The sequence below is a fragment of the Harpia harpyja genome, chromosome 3, assembly GCF_026419915.1.
Source record: "Harpia harpyja isolate bHarHar1 chromosome 3, bHarHar1 primary haplotype, whole genome shotgun sequence".
NCBI lineage: Eukaryota > Metazoa > Chordata > Aves > Accipitriformes > Accipitridae > Harpia > Harpia harpyja.
This window is the reverse complement of record NC_068942.1, coordinates 48,767,792-48,777,791: the sequence shown is the minus strand read 5'-3', so window position 1 is coordinate 48,777,791 and position 10,000 is coordinate 48,767,792. Positions and strand designations below refer to the sequence as shown.

Below are 10,000 nucleotides of genomic sequence, written 5' to 3'. Positions count from 1 at the left end.
AGCTGCTCCCCAGCCAGTCCATCACAGCCTGCATTGTTGCCAGGAGTTCCTCCTTTCCAGGTACAGGACTCTGCATTTGCCCTTATTAAGTTTCATGAGATTCTTGCTGGCCCATTCCTCTGGCCTATCTATCTAGGCCCCTCTGAACGGCAGCCCTGCCTCCCAGTTTGGTGTCATCTGCAAACTTGAGGAAAGTATACTCTTTTGCATCGTCCAGGTCATTGGTAAAGATGTTAAACAGGAATAGAAATTCATAATTGCAACTACATAAAGAGGAAGAAGTGCAAAAACTTACACATTTTTTTAATCTTACTTTTTCTGCCCTCTTTTCATTTACACTTAGATAATCATGTAAAATACAATGTCAGGCTTCTTCTGTATGACTACCTGCTGTTGATTATTAACATGACAGTAACATGTATATAAGGTTAGCATATCCCCCCACCTTCCTCTACTTTCTCTTAGCTATTGAATAAGCAACTTTAAAAAAGAAACCAATATTATCAGGCTTTCTACACACAGCTTTTGGTGAAATTTTTTTTTTTTTTAAAAAAGCAATGAGATGCAGTTTATATGCTCAAGTTGAGCAGTTGAGCAGAGCAGTGCTAGTATCCGTCGCTTCTGTTGAAATGCATCTACAGTCCACTTGCCAAGTGAAGGCAGAGAGATGGAAGGCAAGAATTAGAAAACAGTTCTAAAACAAGCATTCTGCAGCATTACAAATTGCGCAGTACAACTATAATTATTAAATTTTAGACAGTATCTATAATAAAAGGTAATTCAAAACTCTGACTTCAAAATTGTCTAGTATATTTATACAGCGTATGTAGCATAAATAATCTATTTGGTCTGAGAACACTACCTAAATGTGAATTCGTTGTACATCAACAATCCTTACCATAAAATTCATTTCAAAGTTGTATCACCTCTGCTAGAAAATGCTTCATACTTAGCTCTTAGAAATTATTTTCAACTCTGAAGAAGCTCTTATGCAAGAATCTCAAATTGCATAAATCTCCAGGAATTAAAATATTTATTTGAATAAGTCTTACTTCACATTTTTCCTTATTAGAAAGTGTTTGCTACCTGATACATATAATATAGGAATATGCTTCATCTTTCAGAAGTGTATTACCATTGACTAATTATCAGAGTCCACTAATGCAGAATCCATAGAAGTAAGGATTTGGTTTCAGGCTGGTACCCTGGAGTTATGTTAAAATACAGCACATTTAAGAGAATTTGCTATGTGTCTAACAAATCTAGACATACAACACAACATACAATCACTAGTCTTTTAGGCTGTGAAAATGCTAAGTGCAATATATTGCTGATTGTAAAAACAATCCTGAATATAACACTGTCTTCACTTTATGTCTACTGAATATGCGAAAACTTAAACTGCAGTAGGTTGCCTTCTAGTAAAACTTACAGGTGCACAGTAGGTCTTGGTAATGTCCTGTTGTACTTTTTTGTGTGCGTTTTTCCAGGTGGATGAAATTTTGTTCAAGCCAATTAGTATCATAAAACAAGAGCTTTTTACTTAAGAGTATTTTGCTGGGTGACTTCTGACTGTGGTCCATTAAGTTTGCATTCTATTGACTGACAGTTGATTTCACTGTTCAAAAACACAAAATTGCATAAGTTACAGTTTCTTTGCATTTGCACACATATTATTAAACACAGAGTCTTGAGAAAGTGTCATTTTTAATACTGACCAATGATAGTGTTTCTAAACAAGCATTTGCAGTTACTCCTAATTTTTCCATTTCTCCATCTTCCTGTCTTTGAATTCATACTGATAATGCAGAATATTTTTACAAAGGCAGGGGCAGGAAGTATACCAGATGTTTAAGCTGCGCTCCCAGAAGTAGAAGTTCCCACTCTGGGGGAAAAAAAAAAAACAACCAAAACCAGTTTTTTAGATATCTCATTGCTGTGTATCTTCCTCTTGACTATGGGGAGCATGTATGTTCCTTTAGTTGGCTTGGTGAGAATGGAAAGCCAGTAGGATAGGGACAGCTTTCAGAGCAGATTAGTTGCACTAATGAAAACAAATTCTACATCCTCAAAACAGAAACAAAAAAGATTCCTTTGCTGGCATGTCCAGAATGGATACTGCCTCTGAAATTAGAGTACACTCCATTTTTTTTATCCGCTTGTCACTATTTCACTTGTTCTCTTTTTAGGAATGGGGAACTATTTTTCCTTCACCATTAGATTGACTGTTAACAAGCTGCTTTTTTAATTTGCCATGTAATAGTCTTGCCATGTAGGGATGCTGTTAGAGAACAGGTCTCATGCAGGTATTCAAAGCAAGCTTCTCGTACAAGTAAAAATTGGCAACTGAATTAAAACTTTTGCTGAAGAAACTGGGGAGCGGTTCTAGAGTCCCAATGTTGTATGCATGCAAGCAGCTTATTTTCATCCCGTTAACTCTTGGGTGAGAAAAGCACAGTGGAACAGAAGCAGGAGGCTGAGGCTACAATGCAAAAGAATAGTTTTCATGTGACCAGTTTTACTATATACTTTCAAGATGAATACTGATGTTAATTTAGTGAAGCCAGTACCCTTGGTCTTCCTTTTCTTTTTATATGTGGGAAAATATTTGTTTTTGTTTCCACTTATTCTGGACAGCATGCACAACTGAAGTGAATGATGCTGACATGACTGCGTTTCTAAGCACTACACAGCACCTTCTTCTTGATGATCTTGAAATACTAGCTTATTCACTAGCCATGCTTGAGTTTTGGTCCAAATACTACTCCCAGTTTACAAATGAAACAGTTGAACCATGAACAGGTTAATTAACTTGGCCACAGTCCTACAGAGAGCCTGTGTCAAAGCAAAGACAAGGATTCAATCTTACACTTGACAGGCATGGATTTATGAGAGCTAGACACTTCTGAATCCACATATACTCATTCCCTGCTTCCTCTTCAAGCTAGAAGGGGAAAAATGGATGAACACAAAATGAAGGGCAATTTTTCTTTTTAACCTCTATAAGTCTGTTGTCCACTTTTTCAGAGGAAATCCAGTAGCTTTTCTATAACACTGAGCAAGGCTCAGTCTTCACATTTCTGTATAAATGTCTGATGAATGCAGCCTCAGTAGTGCACTGATAAATCGGTGCTGGAGAGAATTTTTCTTGAGACAATATTGCTGAGAAAAGCTGTTTGCCTTCAAATCCTAAAAGTTACTTTTCTTTGGACTATTCCAGCTTCTCTTTCTAGAATATATTGGAGAAAGCCTATGTCCTAAGTAGACAAAGAACATGCTTAGTGTTAAGCATTGCACATCAGTGAGCTACTTGACCAATGTCATCTCAGATTTTAGATCATGGCCCTCAACTGCAGTAAGTTGTTTCTGTTTATGGAAATGGGTATCTTCAAACTCACAGGAGGTAAACATCCTTTAGTGTGAGATGCATTCCTTCCTTCGCAGATTCACTAGCATCTGTGTAAATATTGCTACTTCAGCGTAACTTACCAACAGTAGCCAGAATGGGCCTTGCTGTCTTCACTAAAAATTACTTCACTGCAAATAACCCAGTTTAAACTTCTCATCAAACCTTCCCCTAGCATATATGCAGCACTATACTGAAGCACAAGCATTAAATCCCTGGAACATCTTACCACCGATTTTGTCCTGAATAACTACAGCATCCATGTCCTTTGTATTGGAGGAGCTAAAAAAACATTGTGTGACTTTGCTCTGCTTCAGAATGACTCTGCTTGAGCAAAAAGCTTCAAAGCTAAAAAGGGTGCTGAATGCAGTGCGTGAAGGGTGTTACTGAGACACCTCAATTAAAAAGCTGACTATACAACAAAATGCAGGAAGAGTCATCTGAAAGGGAGATGCAAATGTTTGACATCCTCAGAACTATCTTAAGCAGCCAATGAAAAACACCAAAGGAAACACTGAAAAGCAGTTGAAAAAGCATTGAAAACCAATGAACAACAATTTGCTGAGAGCTGCTGTTGGGATTGTTTTTTCCATGTAGGATCCGTGACCCTGAAACCTCTCTTAGGTTAGGTGTTCCAAACTTTTAGTTAAAATAAAATAAAATCCTTTTTTTCTTTCTTTTTTGGGTCTCCTTTCTCCAAAAGATGATAGACCCTGCAAGCAATAAACTTACCTGAATTTAATCACTTTGACTAAGGAGATTGGAACCCGCTATTTGAAAATCACAAGAAAATAAGCAGGTCAACAAAGTGGAATGCTGCCAACTGCAATCTCTTCTGATTTTTAAATGAATCATTAAACATTAGGTAGGCCAGACCATGCAAAAAATGTATGTAGAACCCTCAGGCAGGAGAAGATATGACATCCCGGCCCTACTCAGTCATACTGCTTTGTGGTTGCAGCACGGTCAGCACTGTGCTCTTTGATGCCTTTGAGACTCTTGATTCACCTCAGCAGTAGAACTCTGGGCTCCTTCTGGGTTAAACCACAGCTGTACAAGGGAGACATTGATTGACCGAGGTGAGTTCACTGGAGGGCCACCAAGATGGTAAAGGGACTGGAGCACTTGCCCTGTGAGAAGAGGCTGAGGGAACTGGGGCTTGTTCAGCTGGGAGAAGAGATGGTTTCAGGGGGGCTGAAGAGCAGCCTGCTGGTACCTATGGGGAGGTTCTTAGGAAAACAGATGCAGGCTGTTGACAGCAGTGACGTGGTGGTAGGATGAGAAACAGGTATAAATTGAAACCTGAGATGTGTACAACTTAACAACTTTAAATAGCTTCTGTGGTCTGTTAACGTTATGTATTCTGCATGTTATTTCTGCTTAAAGTAGATGCTCGTTATTTATAAAATGAATTTTGCGACAGATTTTAAAGATTAAAGTTTTCTTGTATAATTAACCCTTGAACTTGTTTTGGTAAGCCTTAAAATTACAGTGTTAAAATAATTAGTGCTGTTATCCAAAGTTTATTGCATATGTATGACTAAAGAAACATGATCTAGGTGTGATTATCTAACCAAAAGTCCTACAGAAGATTGAAATTGAATGTAGTAACTGTAATTATCTAAAAGGGAGTCTATTACTGTATGATAAAACTGTCAAAATAATGATTGGGGGCTCCTACAAATCATGCAGAAGATCAATAAAGCTAATCTTACGTCATAGCTTGAGAATTTAGAAATTGTATTTTGACCTTAATTCACGATGGAGCCATTCAAAACATATTTAATAAGTGGATTATAGTACATCTTCTTAATTAAAAATTAAAACTATTCCCAATAGTTTTCCCCAGTGAAATAGGGAGTATATTTCCAGTCCACATGATGTGCGTGTTATTTTACTGATTGCTTACTTTTTTTAAGGAATTATTAGTTGACTTTGATCTATTACTCATGTACATGAAATTTGCCATGATACCTCTCCCAAAAAATTCTTTGTGGCTCAACAACCATGTTTGGGGTGGTTAAAAAAGAAAAAGTCTAGTCCTTTTTTCCCTGCAATTTACTTTATTCTGCATTCTATATAGGAGCTTATCCTTCATTTCACCCTACTATATCTGAACGCCTTCCAGTAGTGTGTTAAGCTGTATGACTGCATATCTATCACGTGTTGTTTGTTCTCTTCTCCCAGGGAGGAGAAGTGTATGCAGTGAAGTTTTTGGTTTGGTGGGTTTTGCTTTGGTTTGGTTTGGTTTGGTTTAGTATACATATATAAATGTTCTGTATTTGTTAGAGAGGGTAAAGTGTAAGAAATGTGCTTTTCATCAGGAGCAGATGGGAGTGGGGCCCCTGCGTTCACTGCACAGTCTCAAATAGGCTATTCAGAAGAATCTCCGTTTCTTCCTTTCTTCACTCCCCATACATACAAATTTCTCTCTTACAGCGTGAGTTCTGTTGGAGTAGACAAGTACAACCTTACACTGCTTGGCTAAAATGCCTTTCTTCTGCTTCAGTCTTCCCATGAAGACGGGTCAGGAGAATATTGCAGGATGTAGATGAATTCATTCTTTTCAAATCACTGCTCCCTGTGCAATGTGTGTGTCTAGCTTTTTTAGCTCAAATTCCTTGAAACTTTTTTAAAAATTGGATGCAATATGCTTTTAATTTGGCACCTGGTCCTCAAGTAGGTGCCAGGATAGATCTTTGGTAAAATGGTAGTTTTTACCATCATGCAGTTACAGCATTATTTGTCTAATTAATTTTTTTTGGCTGAATCACATTATGTATTAATGTGATAATTGTCATACCAGATCAATTAGTGATCTTTTCTTAATCATAAAATTGTGTAATTTAGATAACAGTTGCTGCAGCTATGAATACAGCCCTAGTCATGATAGGTTTCAAAAAATTCACTGAGAATATGTTTCTCCCAACTCTGCCCCCCACAGTTACAATCTAGATGAAATCTTGCTTCTGTCCATCGTACCACAAGATGGGAAAACAATAAAGGTGCTGTAAGACATGTTGACCTTCAGAAAGTGACAAAAACAGCTATACATTGTTCCATAGCCTAGGATCCTGTGCTTGACAGTAGGTAGTACTGGGCATTTTGGCAAGCAGTATTTTTATGTGGTGGCAGGTGGGGGGACAACAATTCTCTGCAGTAGGCACTTACACATAACCTTTACCCATATATCTTTTGTCTCCCAAAGAAGTTCTTAAAGCAAGTACTGGCTTTTGTTCTATACCACTTCCAAAATGCTGATTCTTTTTTGAGAATTGCTACTCTTTCAGTTTGCTTGGTTTTCTTTTTATTTTGAATACTCACACTTATAAATATCTAGCATTTTTAAGTACTGTGATGTCTTTGGCCCTGATGTTTTGTAGCTATGAGTGTCATAAATGTGTGTCTTTGCATAGTGAAAAGGTTTAAATCTAAGTGCTTTCTTCAGTTACTTGAATGCCCATGGGTGTTCTGACACTCAACAGAAATGGTAAGCAGGCATCTTCTTTTGTGGTGTCCCTGTTTTTTTGTGTGTGTCTTCTAAAATAAGTGTTTCATTTGGCCAAGTTTTATAAGGTTTTTTCAGGCCACCACTGATTCTTTTCTGTCTTTGAACCCCTAGTACTTCCAGTGGCCATTTTTGAGATAGGATGACAGAAATGAATGTAATGGTTCCAGGTGAGTCTAAGCAGGAGGTATCAGTTATAAGGAGCTTGGTGGTATTTCCAAGTCCATTTCTTCTTGTTCATCATAATTAGAGTCAGTCATTAGGGAATGTGCAAACCTGTTCCAGCCAATTTAGAGTTTAGTAAAACGTACAAATAACTGACCTGTTTCTTCTACTGTGCATTACTGGATCCTATGATTTGGGAATATTTTCTGTCCTGGACTCTAGTGTCTCTGAAGGTGTAATCTCCAAATGCTAAGCCCCAAATTCTTCACTTTTTCAACAGTGGAATCCCATAGTTCAGATTATTTTTAGACTGGGAATTGCAATGTAAAGTATCTTTTTTTTCTTTAGGAGGTGCAACTGTGTCTATTCCCTGTTGTTACTTTCTTTAGGAAAGCTAGGAACAACTCAAAGTTCAATAGAAACAGCTTTGTAAAAATAATCTTGAATGAAAATTTTGAATCCATAGTAATACAATTACTCCTAAGCTTATCTTCAAGACTGTAGACTTTCTTGCCTGTCTCAAGTTCCTAAATCAGAATTCCATCTACTTTTCTGAAGAACTTTTTTCTTTCTCCCTGCTTTGGGGCTGATTCTCTTTTTTCTCAGTGCTTTCCCTAGCTCCTTCCACATTACAGAACTGTTAACTTGTATTCAGTATCAAGAATTGCTTGATTTACAGTTAATTTTATGTTTCTTTTCAGATTGGTAAAACAATTCAGTAGACAGAATTAAGAGGCATGCGTTTCACTTACGAAAATTCTTTCTCTCAATGTGCTATTGAGAAATTATTTAGCCTTAATCTTAAGCTCTGAAATTTCTTCGCCTTTCTTTTGGTAAACTAAATGAGGGCCCAGTCCTGAAAAGATACGTGCAAGGCCATCATGTGCTTGGCCTGAAACTTGCAGCTATGTGGAGCTACAGGTGCCAGTTTACTCGGATTCATCTGCAGCATCATAACCTGAGTTTGACATATTTGAATCCTGTATAACCTCATCACTTACTTTTGTTAGCTCCTTACAAAACATTTTAAACAACCTGATTTATTACGTGTCAGCTTACCTCATGCCACTGTTAACGTTTGCTGTGAGGAAATGGACACGTATTTCTGCTTGTTCTTGGAGTCTAATCCTTGACAGAGCTTTGGGATTTTTCTTTGTTCATGTGTGTGTGTGACTAGTTTGTTTCCTTAGCTGCTACTAAGGAACTTTAACAAAGATTTTTTAAAACAATCTTTTTTTCTTTAATTTTCTTTCTTTTGCATGTCCAAAAATTGCAAGAGATTAGTGATGTTCAACTTTCCCTTATGCGGGGGTATTGGTCATTCCTTAGTGTATCACAGTCATTTAAGTGCTTGTTAGAGTGATCATTAAAAGCATAATGTACTGGATATAGACTTTATCGTATAATTCCCTAATCACTGCTAACGTATCTAAGCATATAATTGGCAATAGTATTTACCCCCTTCCAAGTTTTCTTTACTATTTGCTGGTGTGTAACTTCTCAAAGTAGGTGGATAGCATAAATGAAAGATTAAATCCCTGCCTAAAGAAGCTTAATTTCCTGTTAACAAAAAATCATTACACCTTAGTAAAAACCATGTCCAGGATGTTTAATGATGTATGCCAGTAGTGATGTGTAGATGCAAAAGAATTGCTATTGGCTTTGCATTTTCAGTGCCTTTTTTTGTTATGTTTGAATAACATGTTAGTTTATAAACTGTGGTAGAAGGTTTTAAGTGTCTTTATAAATTTATGAGTTTTTTAACAAGTGACTTTGCTGCAAACTGAGCTTTCCACTTCATCGTCTAGTGAGCGGGATGATAGCGCTGACTGACCTGTTGTTATTTAGGAGGTATCCTGTGAGCTCTAGCCTTCTGGTAGAATTTTGGTGTGTGAGAGAAAGGAAAGTTTTGCTCATTAAGAACAATAAAAGGAAACTGGTTACTGTGGAATTACCTATCTGTTTTCTCATTCCTGGCCCAGTATTGGCTGGTAGGTATAACTTTTTTAACCTGGGAGAATATACCTGTGCAGCCACTTGAAGATAGCAGTTCATGTGTAACGAATAGGATCCAAGAAATTTTGGAGTTGGAACAAAATATTATTTCAAAATCGTTTGCACATTGTATTTAGAATAGCAGCTTTTGGGAACCCAAATGATAAAATGTAAAAGAAAGATTTTTTTATAGCCAATTTAAAAGACCCAAGAAATTTTATAAAAGATAGGAATATTACATGTATTTCTATGTTTAATATGGATAACATTGGTTTCATTCCATTTAATCCATTTTCTTTATACCTTTATATAAAAAAGTTTTTTCTTTATACCTTACCCAACTAACTTAGGCACTCTTAAGGCCTACTTCTAACTTTATCAGCCTTTCCAAAAAATTTATTATTTGCTGTAAAACATAACGCACTTAATTAGGAAAACTTAAATCACCAACAGTAAGAAGCAGTATTAGTTTGTACAGATGGAAAAATAAACAACTAGTAAGTTGAACATGAAACTGACAGTCATTAAACATGAATTTCATTTGACCCAGATAAGATATTTTAAAATATCAAATTGCTGTCAGTATATCAAAATTAATTATCATCCCTTCTCCTCCACTTCAATTTCCAGCATTTCAGGATGTTCTTAGGTATTTTTTACTATTTCCGACACCCCTGTATTTTGATTGAATACTATATCATGCTTAGTTGCAGCCATGAGGATTTTGCCATTGTTTGCGCACTGAGTTTTGCTTTGTAGCCTTATGCAGGGGCAGAATGTGTGTCAGAAATATTTTAATATACCATGCATTAGCACCAGAGGTGACATGGTGACTAAGAAAATCACGTTATCCAGTTATGGTTAGTTTTACGACGTTGTGAACTGTCAAATCATTTGATATGAAAAGCAGCCTTCAAAATGTAAAT

At 36.7% G+C, this 10,000-nt stretch overlaps 1 protein-coding gene across 6 annotated transcripts in view; it reads left to right on the top strand.

The window, feature by feature from the left end:
• Positions 1 to 10,000, top strand: part of CDIN1 (CDAN1 interacting nuclease 1) — a 134,921-nt gene that overhangs the window by 41,721 nt on the left and 83,200 nt on the right. The window contains exon 1 of one of the 6 annotated variants that reach the window (XM_052782502.1): positions 4,371 to 4,485. The exons of the other annotated variants lie outside the window; for them this stretch is intronic. The gene's annotated coding sequence lies outside the window, so the exon portion shown is untranslated. Of the gene's footprint in view, positions 1 to 4,370; positions 4,486 to 10,000 lie in introns of those variants that run through there. 6 annotated transcript variants of the gene reach the window in all.